This window comes from Pristiophorus japonicus, chromosome 14, assembly GCF_044704955.1.
Source record: "Pristiophorus japonicus isolate sPriJap1 chromosome 14, sPriJap1.hap1, whole genome shotgun sequence".
In the NCBI taxonomy this organism is placed as follows: domain Eukaryota; kingdom Metazoa; phylum Chordata; class Chondrichthyes; family Pristiophoridae; genus Pristiophorus; species Pristiophorus japonicus.
The window spans coordinates 106745847-106761446 of NC_091990.1; the positions used below are offsets into that span (position 1 = coordinate 106745847).

A 15600-nucleotide genomic window follows, 5' to 3' on the forward strand; every position below is an offset into this window, starting at 1 on the left:
CCGTTTTTCGCGCCTAAAACGGCGCCGGAAAAAAAACTCGCGATTCTGGAGAGCCCTGCAGCTCCTTGTCTGTTTGGCGCGGCGCCCAGGGGGGCGGAGCCTACACTCGCGCCGATTTTGTAAGTGGGAGGGGGCGGGTACTATTTAAATTAGTTTTTTCCTGCCGGCAACCCTGCGCGTGCGCGTTGGAGTGTTCGCACACGCGCAGTGTGAAGGAGACATTGGCACTCGGCCATTTTTGTAGTTCTTTGTAGTTGTTTAATTTTTGAACATTTTTTAATAAAAGCACATTGCCATCAGCACATCAGCACTGAGGCTTCCTGCAGCCTTCTCACTGTCTCCTTCCCGCCCACCGTCTGGAACGGCTTCCTCCTCCCCCCCTGCCGTCGGGAACGAACGAACGAACTTGTGAGGCTGGCTGAAGCACTTTCACACAGGTAGGAAGATGGTTTATTTAATCTTTTCTTTGCTTATAAATGGTTATTCAGGTTGGATTTATTTGTATAATATTTGTAGAAGTATAACTAAGGATTTATTGTAGAATTTAATGACTTCCCTTCCCCCCCCCCTCCCCCCCACCTCGTTCTGGACGCCTAATTTGTAACCTGCGCCTGATTTTTTAATGTGTCGAACAGGTTTTTTCAGTTCTACAAAAATCTTCACTTGCTCCATTCTAAGTTAGTTTGGAGTACGTTTTCACTGTGGAAACTTTGAAATCAGGCGTCAGTGGCCAGACACGCCCCCTTTTGAAGAAAAAAATCTGTTCCAAAGTAGAACTGTTCTACCTGACTAGAACTGCAGAAAAAAAAATGTGGAGAATTGCGATTTCTAAGATAGTCCGTTCTCCACCAGTTGCTCCTAAAAATCAGGCGCAAATCATGTGGAAACTTGGGCCCATAGAGTTAGGTCGCAGATCAGCCATGATCTCATTGAATGGCGGAACAGGCTCGAGGGGCTGATTGGCCTCCTCTTGTTCCCATGTCCCTACGCTCCAGAGCCGAAGCTGTCTGGAGTGGGGTTCAAAATTAAGACCTTCTGACTCAAAGGTGGGAATGTTAGTCCTGGGCCAAAGTCAAATAATAATCCTGTTAGCTCACTCACTACTGCCAAACCCAACAATGACTTGTGCGGTACAACTAGATTACATGTTACATAGAATCTACAGCACAGAAACAGGCCATTTGGCCCAACTGGTTATGCTCCACTCGAGCCTCCTCCCACCCCTCTTCATCTCACCCCATCAGTATATCCTTCTATTCCTTTCTCCCTCATGTGTTTATCCAGCTTCCCCTTAAATGCATCGATACTATTCGCTTCAACCACTCCCTGTGGCAGCGAGTTCCACATTTATAGAATGCATACGGGATTGTTTCTTCGAACAGTATGTTACAGAACCTACAAGGGAGCAAGCTATCTTAGATCTGGTCCTGTGTAATGAGACAGGAATAATAAACGATCTCCGAGTAAAAGATCTTCTCGGAATGAGTGATCACAGTATGGTTGAATTTGTAATACAGATTGAGGGTGAGGAAGTAGTGTCTCAAACGAGCGTACTATGCTTAAACAAAGGGGACTACAGTGGGATGAGGGCAGAGTTGGCTAAAGTAGACTGGAAGCACAGACTAAACGGTGGCACAATTAAGGAACAGTGGAGGACTTTTAAGGAGCTCTTTCATAGTGCTCAACAAAAATATATTTCAGTGGAAAAGAAGGGCGGTAAGAGATGGGATAACCAGCCATGGATAACCAAGGAAATAAAGGAGAGTATCAAATTAAAAACCAATGCGTATAAGGTGGCCAAGGTTAGTGGGAAACTAGAAGATTGGAAAAATTTTAAACGACAGCAAAGAATGACTAAGAAAGCAATAAAGAAAGGAAAGATTGATTACGAAAGTAAACTTCCGCAAAACATAAAAACGGATAGTAAAAGCTTTTACCAATATATAAAACGGAAAAGAGTGACTAAAGTAAATGTTGGTCCCTTAGAAGATGAGAAGGGGGATTTAATAATGGGAAATGTGGAAATGGCTGAGACCTTAAACAATTATTTGCTTCGGTCTTCACAGTGGAAGACACAAAAACCATGCCAAAAATTGCTGGTCACGGGATGTGGGAAGGGAGAACCTTGAGATAATCACCATCACAAGGGGGGTAGTGCTGGACAGGCTAATGGGACTCAAGGTAGACAAGTCCCCTGGTCCTGATGAAATGCATCCCAGGGTATTAAAAGAGATGACAGAAGTTATAGCAGATGCATTCGTTATAATCTACCAAAATTCTCTGGACTCTGAGAAGGTACCAGCGGATTGGAAAGCAGCTAATGTAATGCCTCTGTTTAAAAAAGGGGGCAGACAAAAGGCAGGTAATAGGCCTGTTAGTTTAACATCTGTAGTGGGGAAAATGCTTGAAGCTATCATTAAGGAAGAAATAGCGGGACATCTAGATAGGAATAGTGCAATCAAGCAGACACAACATGGATTCATGAAGGGGAAATCATGTTTAACTAATTTACTGGAATTCTTTAAGGATATACGAGCATGGTGGATAGAGGTGTACCGATGGATGTGGTGTATTTAGATTTCCAAAAAGCATTCGATAAGGTGCCACACAAAAGGTTACTGCAGAAGATAAAGGTACGTAGAGTCGGAGGAAATGTATTAGCATGGATCGACAATTGGCTGGCTAACAGAAAGCAGAGAGTCGGGATAAATGGGTCCTTTTCAGGTTGGAAATCGGTGGTTAATGGTGTGCCACAGGGATCGGTGCTGGGACCACAACTGTTTACAATATACATAGATGACCTGGAAGAGGGGACAGAGTGTAGTGTAACAAAATTTGCAGATGACACAAAGATTAGTGGGAAAGCGGGTTGTGTAGAGGATACAGAGAGGCTGCAAAGAGATTTAGATAGGTTAAGCGAATGGGCTAAGGTTTGGCAGATGGAATACACTGTCGGAAAAAGTGAGGTCATCCACCTTGGAAAAAAAAACAGTAAAAGGGAATATTATTTGAATGGGGAGAAATTACAACATGCTGCGGTGCAGAGGGACCTGGGGGTCCTTGTGCATGAATTCCAAAAAGTTAGTTTGCAGGTGCAGCAGGTAATCAGGAAGGCGAATGGAATGTTGGCCTTCATTGCGAGAGGGATGGAGTACAAAAGCAGGGAGGTCCTGCTGCAACTGTACAGGGTATTGGTGAGGCCGCACCTGGAGTACCGCGTGCAGTTTTGGTCACCTTACTTAAGAAAGGATATACTAGCTTTGGAGGGGGTACAGAGACGATTCACTAGGCTGATTCCGGAGATGAGGGGGTTACCTTATGATGATAGATTGAGTAGACTGGGTCTTTACTCGTTGGAGTTCAGAAGGATGAGGGGTGATCTTATAGAAACATTTAAAATAATGAAAGGGATAGACAAGATAGAGGCAGAGAGGTTGTTTCCACTGGTCGGGGAGACTAGAACTAGGGGGCACAGCCTCAAAATATGGGGGAGCCAATTTAAAACCGAGTTGAGAAGGAATTTTTCCTAGAGGGTTGTGAATCTGTGGAATTCTCTGCCCAAGGAAGCAGTTGAGGCTAGCTCATTGAATGTATTCAAGTCACAGATAGATAGATTTTTAACCAATAAGGGAATTGGGGGTTATGGGGAGCGGGCGGGTAAGTGGAGCTGAGTCCACGGCCAGATCAGTCATGATCTTATTGAATGGCGGAGCAGGCTTGAGGGGCTAGATGGCCTACTCCTGTTCCTAATTATTATAGAAACATAGAAACATAGAAAATAGGTGCAGGAGCAGGCCATTCAGCCCTTCTAGCCTGCACCGCCATTCAACGAGTTCATGGCTGAACATGAAACTTCAGTACCCACTTCCTGCTTTCACGCCATACCCCTTGATCCCCCGAGTACTAAGGACTTCATCTAACTCCCTTTTGAATATATTTAGTGAATTGGCCTCAACTACTTCCTGTGGTAGAGAATTCCACAGGTTCACCACTCTCTGGGTGAAGAAGTTTCTCCTTATCTCGGTCCTAAATGGCTTACCCCTTATCCTTAGACTGTGACCCCTGGTTCTGGACTTCCCCAACATTGGGAACATTCTTCCTGCATCCAACCTGTCCAAACCCGTCAGAATTTTAAACGTTTCTATGAGGTCCCCTCTCACTCTTCTGAACTCCAGTGAATACAAGCCCAGTTGATTCAGTCTTTCTTGATAGGTCAGTCCCACCATCCCGGGAATCAGTCTGGTGAATCTTCGCTGCACTCCCTCAACAGCAAGTATGTCCTTCCTCAAGTTAGGAGACCAAAACTGTACACAATACTCCAGGTGTGGCCTCACCAAGGCCCTGTACAACTGTAGCAACACCTCCCTGCCCCTGTACTCAAATCCCCTCGCTATGAAGGCCAACATGCCATTTGCTTTCTTAACCGCCTGCTGTACCTGCATGCCAACCTTCAATGACTGATGTACCATGACACCCAGGTCTCGTTGCACCTTCCCTTTTCCTAATCTGTCACCATTCAGATAATAGTCTGTCTCTCTGTTTTTACCACCAAAGTGGATAACCTCACATTTATCCACATTATACTTCATCTGCCACGCATTTGCCCACTCACCTAACCTATCCAAGTCACTCTGTAGCCTCATAGCATCCTCCTCGCAGCTCACACTGCCACCCAACTTAGTGTCATCCGCAAATTTGGAGATACTACATTTAATCCCTTCGTCTAAATCATTAATGTATAATGTAAACAGCTGGGGCCCCAGCACAGAACCCTGCGGTACCCCACTAGTCACTGCCTGCCATTCCGAAAAGTACCCATTTACTCCTACTCTTTGCTTCCTGTCTGACAACCAGTTCTCAATCCACGTCAGCACACTACCCCCAATCCCATGTGCTTTAACTTTGCACATTAATCTCCTGTGTGGGACCTTGTCGAAAGCCTTCTGAAAGTCCAAATATACCACATCAACTGGTACTCCTTTGTCCACTTTATTGGAAACATCCTCAAAAAATTCCAGAAGATTTGTCAAGCATGATCTCCCTTTTACAAATCCATGCTGACTTGGACCTATCATGTCACCATTTTCCAAATGCGCTGCTATGACATCCTTAATAATTGATTCCATCATTTTACCCACTACTGAGGTCAGGCTGACCGGTCTATAATTCCCTGTTTTCTCTCTCCCTCCTTTTTTAAAAAGTGGGGTTACATTGGCTACCCTCCACTCGATAGGAACTGATCCAGAGTCAATGGAATGTTGGAAAATGACTGTCAATGCATCCGCTATTTCCAAGGCCACCTCCTTAAGTACTCTGGGATGCAGTCCATCAGGCCCTGGGGATTTATCGGCCTTCAATCCCATCAATTTCCCCAACACAATTTCCCGACTAATAAAGATTTCCCTCAGTTCCTCCTCTTTAATAGACCCTCTGACCACTTTTATATCCGGAAGGTTGTTTGTGTCCTCCTTAGTGAATACTGAACCAAAGTACTTGTTCAATTGGTCTGCCATTTCTTTGTTCCCCGTTATGACTTCCCCTGATTCTGACTGCAGGGGACCTACGTTTGTTTTTACTAACCTCTTTCTCTTTACATACCTATAGAAACTTTTGCAATCCGCCTTAATGTTCCCTGCAAGCTTCTTCTCGTACTCCATTTTCCCTGCCCTAATCAAACCCTTTGTCCTCCTCTGCTGAGTTCTAAATTTCTCCCAGTCCTCAGGTTCGCTGCTATTTCTGGCCAATTTGTATGCCACTTCCTTGGCTTTAATACTATCCCTGATTTCCCTAGATAGCCACGGTTGAGCCACCTTCCCTTTTTTATTTTTACGCCAGACAGGAATGTACAATTGTTGTAATTCATCCATGCGTTCTCTAAATGTCTGCCATTGCCCATCCACAGTCAACCCCTTAAGTATCATTAGCCAATCTATCTTAGCCAATTCATGCCTCATACCTTCAAAGTTACCCTTCTTTAAGTTCTGGACCATGGTCTCTGAATTAACTGTTTCATTCTCCATCCTAATGTAGAATTCCACCATATTATGGTCACTCTTCCCCAAGGGGCCTCGCACAATGAGATTGCTAATTAATCCTCTCTCATTACACAACACCCAGTCTAAGATGGCCTCCCCCCTAGTTGGTTCCTCGACATATTGGTCTAGAAAACCATCCCTTATGCATTCCAGGAAATCCTCCTCCACCGTATTGCTTCCAGTTTGGCTAGCCCAATCTATGTGCATATTAAAGTCACCCATTATAACTGCTGCACCTTTATTGCATGCACTCCTAATTTCCTGTTTGATGCCCTCCCCAACATCACTACTACTGTTTGGAGGTCTGTACACAACTCCCACTAACGATTTTTGCCCTTTAGTGTTCTGCAGCTCCACCCATATAGATTCCACATCATCCAAGCTAATGTCTTTCCTAACTATTGCATTAATCTCCTCTTTAACCAGTAATGCTACCCCACCTCCTTTTCCTTTTATTCTATCCTTCCTGAATGTTGAATACCCCTGGATGTTGAGTTCCCAGCCCTGATCATCCTGGAGCCACGTCTCCGTAATCCCAATCACATCATATTTGTTAACATCTATTTGCACAATTAATTCATCCACCTTATTGCGGATACTCCTTGCATTAAGACACAAAGCCTTCAGGCTTGTTTTTTTAACACCCTTTGTCCTTTTAGAATTTTGCTGTACAGTGGCCCTTTTTGTTCTTTGCCTTGGGTTTCTCTGCCCTCCACTTTTCCTCATCTCCTTTCTGTCTTTTGCTTTTGCTTCCTTTTTGTCTCCCTCTGTCTCCCTGTATAGGTTCCCATCCCCCTGCAATATTAGTTTAACTCCTCCCCAACAGCACTAGCAAACACTCCCCCTAGGACATTGGTTCCGGACCTGCCCAGGTGCAGACCGTCCGGTTTGTACTGGTCCCACCTCCCCCAGAACCGGTTCCAATGCCCCAAGAATTTGAATCCCTCCCTGCTGCACCACTGCTCAAGCCATGTATTCATCTGCGCTATCCTGCGATTCCTACTCTGACTAGCACGTGGCACTGGTAGCAATCCCGAGATTACTACTTTTGAGGTCCTACTTTTTAATTTAGCTCCTAGCTCCTTAAATTCTTTTCGTAGGACCTCATCCCTTTTTTTACCTATGTCGTTGGTACCAATGTGCACCACGACAACTGGCTGTTCTCCCTCCCATTTCAGAATGTCCTGCACCCGCTCCGAGACATCCTTGACCCTTGCACCAGGGAGGCAACATACCATCCTGGAGTCTCGGTTGCGTCCGCAGAAACGCCTATCTATTCCCCTCACCATCGAATCCCCTATCACTATCGCGCTCCCACTCTTTTTCCTGCCCTCCTTTGCAGCAGAGCCACCTACGGTGCCATGAACTTGGCTGCTGCTGCCCTCCCCTGATGAGTCATCCTCCCCAACAGTACTCAAAGCAGTGTATCTGTTTTGCAGGGGGATGACCACAGGGGACTCCTGCACTATCTTTCTTGCACTGCTCTTCCTGTTGGTCTTCCATTCCATATCTGGCTGTGGACCCTTCTCCTGCGGTAAGACCAACTCACTACACGTGATACTCACGTCATTCTCAGCATCGTGGATGCTCCAGAGTGAATCCACCTTCAGCTCCAATTCTGCAACGCGGACCGTCAAGAGCTCGAGGCGGATACACTTCCCACACACGTAGTCGTCAGGGACACCGGAAGTGTCCCCGAGTTCCCACATGGTACAGGAGGAGCATATCACATGACTGAGCTCTCCTGCCATGTCTTAACCTTAGATACCCTTAAATTGGTAATAACAATGTTATAGTTCACTTACTGATATAAAAAATAAAAGAAAAGCTACTCACCCAACACCAGCCAATCACTTACCCCATTGGCTGTGACGTCACTTTTTGATTACTTTCTACTTCTATTTTGCTTTCTCTCCCGCTGTAGCTGCACCAGTATGCTTTTGACAGGTCGCTCCCCTCTCACCAACTGCCGCTGGCTCTCGATCTCCCGCTGGGCTTTTGACAGGTCGCTCCCCTCTCACCAACTGCCGCTGGCTCTCGATCTCCCGCTGGGCTTTTGACAGGTCGCTCCCCTCTCACCAACTGCCGCTGGCTCTCGATCTCCCGCTGGGCTTTTGACAGGTCGCTCCCCTCTCACCAACTGCCGCTGGCTCTCGATCTCCCGCTGGGCTTTTGACAGGTCGCTCCCCTCTCACCAACTGCCGCTGGCTCTCGATCTCCCGCTGGGCTTTTGACAGGTCGCTCCCCTCTCACCAACTGCCGCTGGCTCTCGATCTCCCGCTGGGCTTTTGACAGGTCGCTCCCCTCTCACCAACTGCCGCTGGCTCTCGATCTCCCGCTGGGCTTTTGACAGGTCGCTCCCCTCTCACCAACTGCCGCTGGCTCTCGATCTCCCGCTGGGCTTTTGACAGGTCGCTCCCCTCTCACCAACTGCCGCTGGCTCTCGATCTCCCGCTGGGCTTTTGACAGGTCGCTCCCCTCTCACCAACTGCCGCTGGCTCTCGATCTCCCGCTGGGCTTTTGACAGGTCGCTCCCCTCTCAACAACTGCCGCTGGCTCTCGATCTCCCGCTGGGCTTTTGACAGGTCGCTCCCCTCTCACCAACTGCCGCTGGCTCTCGATCTCCCGCTGGGCTTTTGACAGGTCGCTCCCCTCTCACCAACTGCCGCTGGCTCTCGATCTCCCGCTGGGCTTTTGACAGGTCGCTCCCCTCTCACCAACTGCCGCTGGCTCTCGATCTCCCGCTGGGCTTTTGACAGGTCGCTCCCCTCTCACCAACTGCCGCTGGCTCGATCTCCCGCTGGGCTTTTGACAGGTCGCTCCCCTCTCACCAACTGCCGCTGGCTCTCGATCTCCCGCTGGGCTTTTGACAGGTCGCTCCCCTCTCACCAACTGCCGCTGGCTCTCGATCTCCCGCTGGGCTTTTGACAGGTCGCTCCCCTCTCACCAACTGCCGCTGGCTCTCGATCTCCCGCTGGGCTTTTGACAGGTCGCTCCCCTCTCACCAACTGCCGCTGGCTCTCGATCTCCCGCTGGGCTTTTGACAGGTCGCTCCCCTCTCACCAACTGCCGCTGGCTCTCGATCTCCCGCTGGGCTTTTGACAGGTCGCTCCCCTCTCACCAACTGCCGCTGGCTCTCGATCTCCCGCTGGGCTTTTGACAGGTCGCTCCCCTCTCACCAACTGCCGCTGGCTCTCGATCTCCCGCTGGGCTTTTGACAGGTCGCTCCCCTCTCACCAACTGCCGCTGGCTCTCGATCTCCCGCTGGGCTTTTGACAGGTCGCTCCCCTCTCACCAACTGCCGCTGGCTCTCGATCTCCCGCTGGGCTTTTGACAGGTCGCTCCCCTCTCACCAACTGCCGCTGGCTCTCGATCTCCCGCTGGGCTTTTGACAGGTCGCTCCCCTCTCACCAACTGCCGCTGGCTCTCGATCTCCCGCTGGGCTTTTGACAGGTCGCTCCCCTCTCACCAACTGCCGCTGGCTCTCGATCTCCCGCTGGGCTTTTGACAGGTCGCTCCCCTCTCACCAACTGCCGCTGGCTCTCGATCTCCCGCTGGGCTTTTGACAGGTCGCTCCCCTCTCACCAACTGCCGCTGGCTCGATCTCCCGCTGGGCTTTTGACAGGTCGCTCCCCTCTCACCAACTGCCGCTGGCTCGATCTCCCGCTGGGCTTTTGACAGGTCGCTCCCCTCTCACCAACTGCCGCTGGCTCGATCTCCCGCTGGGCTTTTGACAGGTCCAGTGAGACACTCAGTTGTACCAAGCAAAGTCAGCATTGTGGGAGCACCTTCACCACACGGACTGCAGCGGTTCAAGAAGGCGGCTCACCACCAGCTTCTCAAGGGGCAATCAGGGATGGGCAATAAATGCCGGCCTTGCCAGCGATGCCCACATCCCCTCAATGAATACTGTTGTGTATAGAGAAAGAGTCAGACTGAACACTGTGAGCTCAAAGTAAAGTGTGACCTTAGTCTTTTATTGCAGGTCTCCAGAGTTGTTCTTATTCTCACCATCTCTGGGTAAAGAAGTTCCCTATTGGATTTCTTGGTGACGATCTTATATTTATGGCCTCTAGTTTTGCTCTTCCCCACAAGTGGAAACATTCTCTCTGTATCCACTCTATCAAAATCATGATTTTAAAGACCTCTATCAGATCACCCCTCAACCTTTTTTCAAGAGAAGAGACCCAGCCTGTTCCTAATATGTATACCCTTGCATTTTTGGTATCATCCATGTAAATCTTCCCTGCGACCTCTTCAGTGCCTCGATATCCTTTTTCTAATATGGCGACCCTATCACCATAACCCAAACAAAGGCGACGAAAGAAAAACCTTCTTTATGCAGGATCTAGGTTAGGATCTGGACTGCACTGCCGGAAAGGGTGGTGGAGGCAGATTCAATTGTGGCTTTCAAAAGGGAATTGGATAAGTGTCTGAAGTCACAAAAGGACACAGACAGCGGAGGTCAGCACGGGTCAAGGGCAGAGTCGAGCCATAACATGCCTCGGCTCTCCCTAAACAATCGGGTGTCTGTGGGGGGTGGGCGGGAGCAGGGCGCGGGGTAAGTGTAAGTACTCCAAAGAAAGACTGGGAGTCGGACATCTTGTGGAACAGGAGGGAGGCAAGACACAAAGAGGGTGCAAGAGGCAGGAGCCTTAAAGGGGCAGCAGGATGGGAGCAGGGAGATAAAGATGGCAAAAGGGAGCAAGATGGGTGAAGAGGCGCCATTGCCGCTGAGAGAGAAGAAACGGGGAGCAAGGGTCAGCGGTGGAGGTGATAGAGAATTCAAGCTCTGCAGCCTGGCTGCAGTTTTGAAAATTCACAGACCCCAAGTCAAAGCTGCTACATGCAATCAGCATGTTGCATTAAGTCATCAATCAACTTGACATTTTAGGACCTTTGTGTAGCGAGCCAATTAAAAGGTTAACAGACTATCAATTGAGCCAATAAGGTCAAAGAAGGCGAGTTCTTTTCTGTAAATTGAACCAGGTATAAGTACAGCCATTTTGACCATGTGGTCTCAGAAGGACAAAGGCCTGGCTTAAAGCCAGAAGCTTGTTGCTGCTGCCAGAATAAAGTTACATTAAAACTACAACCGGAGTTCGTATTGGAAATTAAGAGATCTAACAATTTTGCCGTCACAAACAGGATCGCTGAGGGAAGAAACTGAATTTTGGACATCGGACCTACATAGTGAGGTGAGAACTCCTCTTTATAAAAGTCCTCGTTCAAAAGTCTAAATTCGCCTCTCCTTCTACGCGATTCCGAAAGCCTCCGGTTTGCGAACCCTCCGGTTGGTTGTCGGCTCGAGGTCCCATAGACGTCTAACTTCGGTGGTGTGTTAGTTAATTAATCACCGACCCACTGATCGGCTGGAAAGCCTACAACTCGAGACCCCAGTAAAGAAATCAGTATTATGGCAGCAGGAGATAAGAGCAAGAATTGCCTACAACTGTTAAAGGTGGGCAGGTACCACCTGAGGTTTTGATAGATGAAATCCTCGAACAGTTGAAAGAATACATAGAGCAACAATTCAACTTATCTAAAACCTGTATTAAGATCGAAGAAAAATACGGTACCTCCAAAGGACAATGGTCCTTGGACGAGATTAAAAGGGTTTGGAGAAAAACGACCCATATGAAAATTAAAGAGCGAACTAGATGGTCCCTAGCCGTTATGGGACAGATCCGAAAGCGGAATGAAATTATAATGTGTTCCCAACATGATCGAGAACTGACCAGTACAAAGGACCAATTGCAAGCAGTTTGTGCACAGCTGTGACAGAAAAGATTTGAACTTGAAAAGGCAGAAGCGGAAGTTAAAGATCTGAAAGGTGAAATTAAAGAATGGTAAAAATCATTAGGTCAAGAGACAGTAATAGGAAAAGGAAAATGTATCAGTCAATTCCCAGGGTACCCATGTTTGGATAAATTAAAAGCGCAAACCCGAAGACACGACCGAGGAATAGATACGGTTTCTGAGTCCTCCGACGATACAGGGTCGGAGGATGAAGAATTAGGGGTGTGCTTTGCCCCGTTTAAAAAAAGACGAGTTGTAGTCAAATCAGAAGAGACTGCGGATGAGGGCGGAACCAAAAAAACGAGGAAAAGGGTGTATGCAGAATATTTAGTTCATGATCCGGCAGACCCAGAGAAAATTGATAAATGGTCCAAGGAATTGCCCAATCCAAAGAAAGGGGGAGTAAAACCGTGGGACCAATTGGACCGCTTAAGAAATATATATCAACTTCATCCCTGGGACGGAGTGCAAATTTTGACCATAATGGTGCCAAAAACACAAGGAAGAAAATTGCACGACAAGGTAGATGAAGCTTTGGGGCAGGATTAGCAAGAATTAGACGCAGGATGGGAGGCGATTAAACACTGGCTGCAAACCTTCAGTCCAGCTAAGACAGACTGGGGAAAAATTGCAGCCTGCCAACAGAAAGGAACAGAGGAGGTCCTGGAGTATGACGAGCGATTTAGATGCACGTGGCTAGAACATTCGGGTATGAATAATACGGATGAGGAAATGGATGAACAAGTGTTTGGACCCCTGAAAGCAGCTTTCGTGGCAGGTCTAAAGCCGGAACTGTCCAAAATGCTTAAGGTAGTGTTACCGGACTGGGAAGATAGAGGAACTATCTTTGCAGCATTGGTGGATCGATGTAACCAATTAGATCGGGATATGGGAGCTAAAGTCCGAGCTGTACAGGCTATGGGATGGAAATCCCAGGATTCCGATAAACAGTTATTAGGAAAATTACCCAGAAAATGTCATTATTGTGGGAAAGAAGGTCACTGGGCCAAGACGTGCAGGGCAAAACAGCAAGGTCGTGGCTGGGGAAGAGGACGCAGCCAGGGATACAATTCAACCAACAAACCAGGTTTGTCACAAGATAACGACCTCATAGAAGCATTTAAGCGACTGACAATACAACAACAGAAGGAGTTATTTGGGATAGCAAAAAACGATTAGAGCCCACCCTGGCCCCCCTCCTCGCACTAATACAACAAAGGGGAGATGGGCTATATATAACTGTGAGGGACTGTCTTTTAGACACAGGGGCGGAATTAACATGCTTACCCCTACAATATGGAGACTTTTTGTCGTTGGATGGTAGAGCACATACAGCCTATGGAGTTGGGGGCCATAAAATGGAAATTAAAATGACAACACTGGTATTTATAGGGCTGGGTCCACATGAACTAACCACGCTGGTCTGGATCGGCCCAGCAGATCAACCCCTTTTGGGAATGGACGTTCTAATCCAAGTAGATTCATCGTTGCATTTCGAGAATGGTCGGGTGACATGGTCAATTAGAACTTTGAAGAAAGAAGAATTGAAAGAACACCCGATATGGGCTAAAGATAAGAACGATTGTGGCCTACTCCAGATGGAGCCTGCGTCAGTTACCGGGACCAAGCCTCCATGCACTAAACAGTATCCCATCAGTCCAACTGCCATCGCGGGAATCTTAGCAATTGGAGAAACAAGGGGTGCTTATTAAAACGCATAGCTCCTCCAATAGCCCCGTGTGGCCGGTACAGAAATCTAATGAGACTTGGCGTTTGATTGTCGATTATAGGAAAGCTAACCAGTGTATTGATCAAAAAGTTCCTTTGGTCGCAGAATCCTCCACCATTTTTAATGCCCTCAAACCGGAACATAAATATTTCTCGGTTATAGATATGGCCAACGGATTTTGGTCGGTGCCTCTGGCACCGGAGGTTCGACAGTGGTTTGCTTTCACGGTCCAAGGACAACAGTATACTTGGACCCGGTTACCGCAGGGTTTCCACAACAGCCTTACGGTATTCCACATGGCTTTACAAAGCCATTTGCGAGAATTACCTCCCCTGTCATCCACAGTCATCCAATATGTAGACGATATCCTGCTAGCTTCAAACATGGAAGAACAGCATGAACAAGATTTACGAGCTTTGCTGGACCACCTTTGGCTGAAAGGACATAAAGCCAGCATCGACAAAGCACAAATATCCCAAGAAGAGGTTGTATACCTGGGACAAAAGATTTCACAAGGAAAGAGAGAACTTACCCAGGATAGAACTGCAGCCATTCGGGCTGCTAAAAAACCCACCACTATTCAGGAACTAAGGTCTTTTTTTGGGATTGTGTAACTTTAACAGAAATTGGATTGACTCCTTCACACAGCTTGCTCAGCCATTGAATGATATCTTAAAGGGGAAACGTGCCTCTAAAGAAGCCATCACCCTCACTAAGGAACAGCAAGAGGCCTTCCCGAGTTTGAAAAAGGCTTTGTGTTCGGCACCGGCTCTGGGAATCCCCGACAGTGGTAAGCCATTTACCCTGTTTGTCCATGAGAAAGAAGGATATATGACAGCTATACTGACACAAGAACATGGGGATCGGCAAAGACTTATTGGCTATTATTCGGCAAAACTGGATGCGGTAGCCCTCGGATGGGGAAGTTGCCTAAGGGCCATGGAAGCTACATGTCGAGCGGTAATGATCACTGCGGGTCTAGTCCTTGACCAAAAGCTGATTGTCAAGTGTCCCCACACCGTACATGCTTTGCTGTCTATGAATAGAATGTCTCAGGTGACGGCAGCTAGATGGACCTGCTGGACAGCAGTTTTGGAAGCTCCTAATCGTCCGGGCAAGCCCGGTTAATCCCGCAACTATGCTCCCGATGTCAGAATCGAGGGAGCAAGAGGGGGGAGAATGTGAAGAGCATGACTGCGTGGAGATTTTAAAAGAAACAGAAGAAGCAGTCTTAGCAGCAGAGGAGCCTCTGCACAACCCAGACCTCATCCTGTTTACAGATGGTTCCTCCTTTGTTGACAATGGTACCAGAAAAGCAGGATGGGCAGTTACAACCTTATATGAGGTAGTGGCAAAAGGATGTTTACCCTCAGCAACGTCAGCACAACAGGCTGAGTTACGGGCCCTGTCAGAAGCATGTCGAATAGCAGAAGGACAGACAGCTAATGTCTACACAGATTTGCGTTATGCTTTTGGAGTCGCTCACGACTTTGGTCTGTTATGGCGGAAAAGGGGATTCCTCACTGCTGCTGGTACACCTATCCGAAATGGAAAAGAAGTCCGAGACTTACTGGAGGCCATACAATTACCTCAGGAAGTGTCCATCCTGAAATGTAAGGCCCATACCAAGGAAAATACCACAGAAGCACAGGAAAATGCCCTAGCCGACCAGGCAGCTAAAGATGCCGCCTCACAGGGCGTTCCTCCAGAAGAACCAACACAGATGTGCAGATTGAAAGCACTCAGGACTCTGACACGAGACCTTCAAACAATGCAAGGCGAGTGCTCCCGAGAGGAAAAATGGAATGGATTGAGGCAGGAATTAAGCTATGTGAAGATGGTGTCTGGAGACAAAGAATTATCGACAAGCCAGTCGCGCCACAAGCGCTTATGCTTTTTTTAGCCCAACAGATCCACTCGTGGGGACACTTGGCCTCACAACAGATAACGGCACGGTTCCAGAAAAGCTGGTGGGGTCGAGGATTTAAAAAACATGCCCAGCTGGTAACAGACCGCTGTGTGGTTTGCCAGAAAAAT

General features: G+C 47.8%; 1 protein-coding gene across 1 annotated transcript in view; it reads right to left on the reverse strand.

Moving 5' to 3' along the window:
• The window catches only part of galnt18b (UDP-N-acetyl-alpha-D-galactosamine:polypeptide N-acetylgalactosaminyltransferase 18b), a 180368-nt gene that overhangs the window by 57466 nt on the left and 107302 nt on the right, over positions 1-15600 (reverse strand). The window lies entirely within an intron of this gene.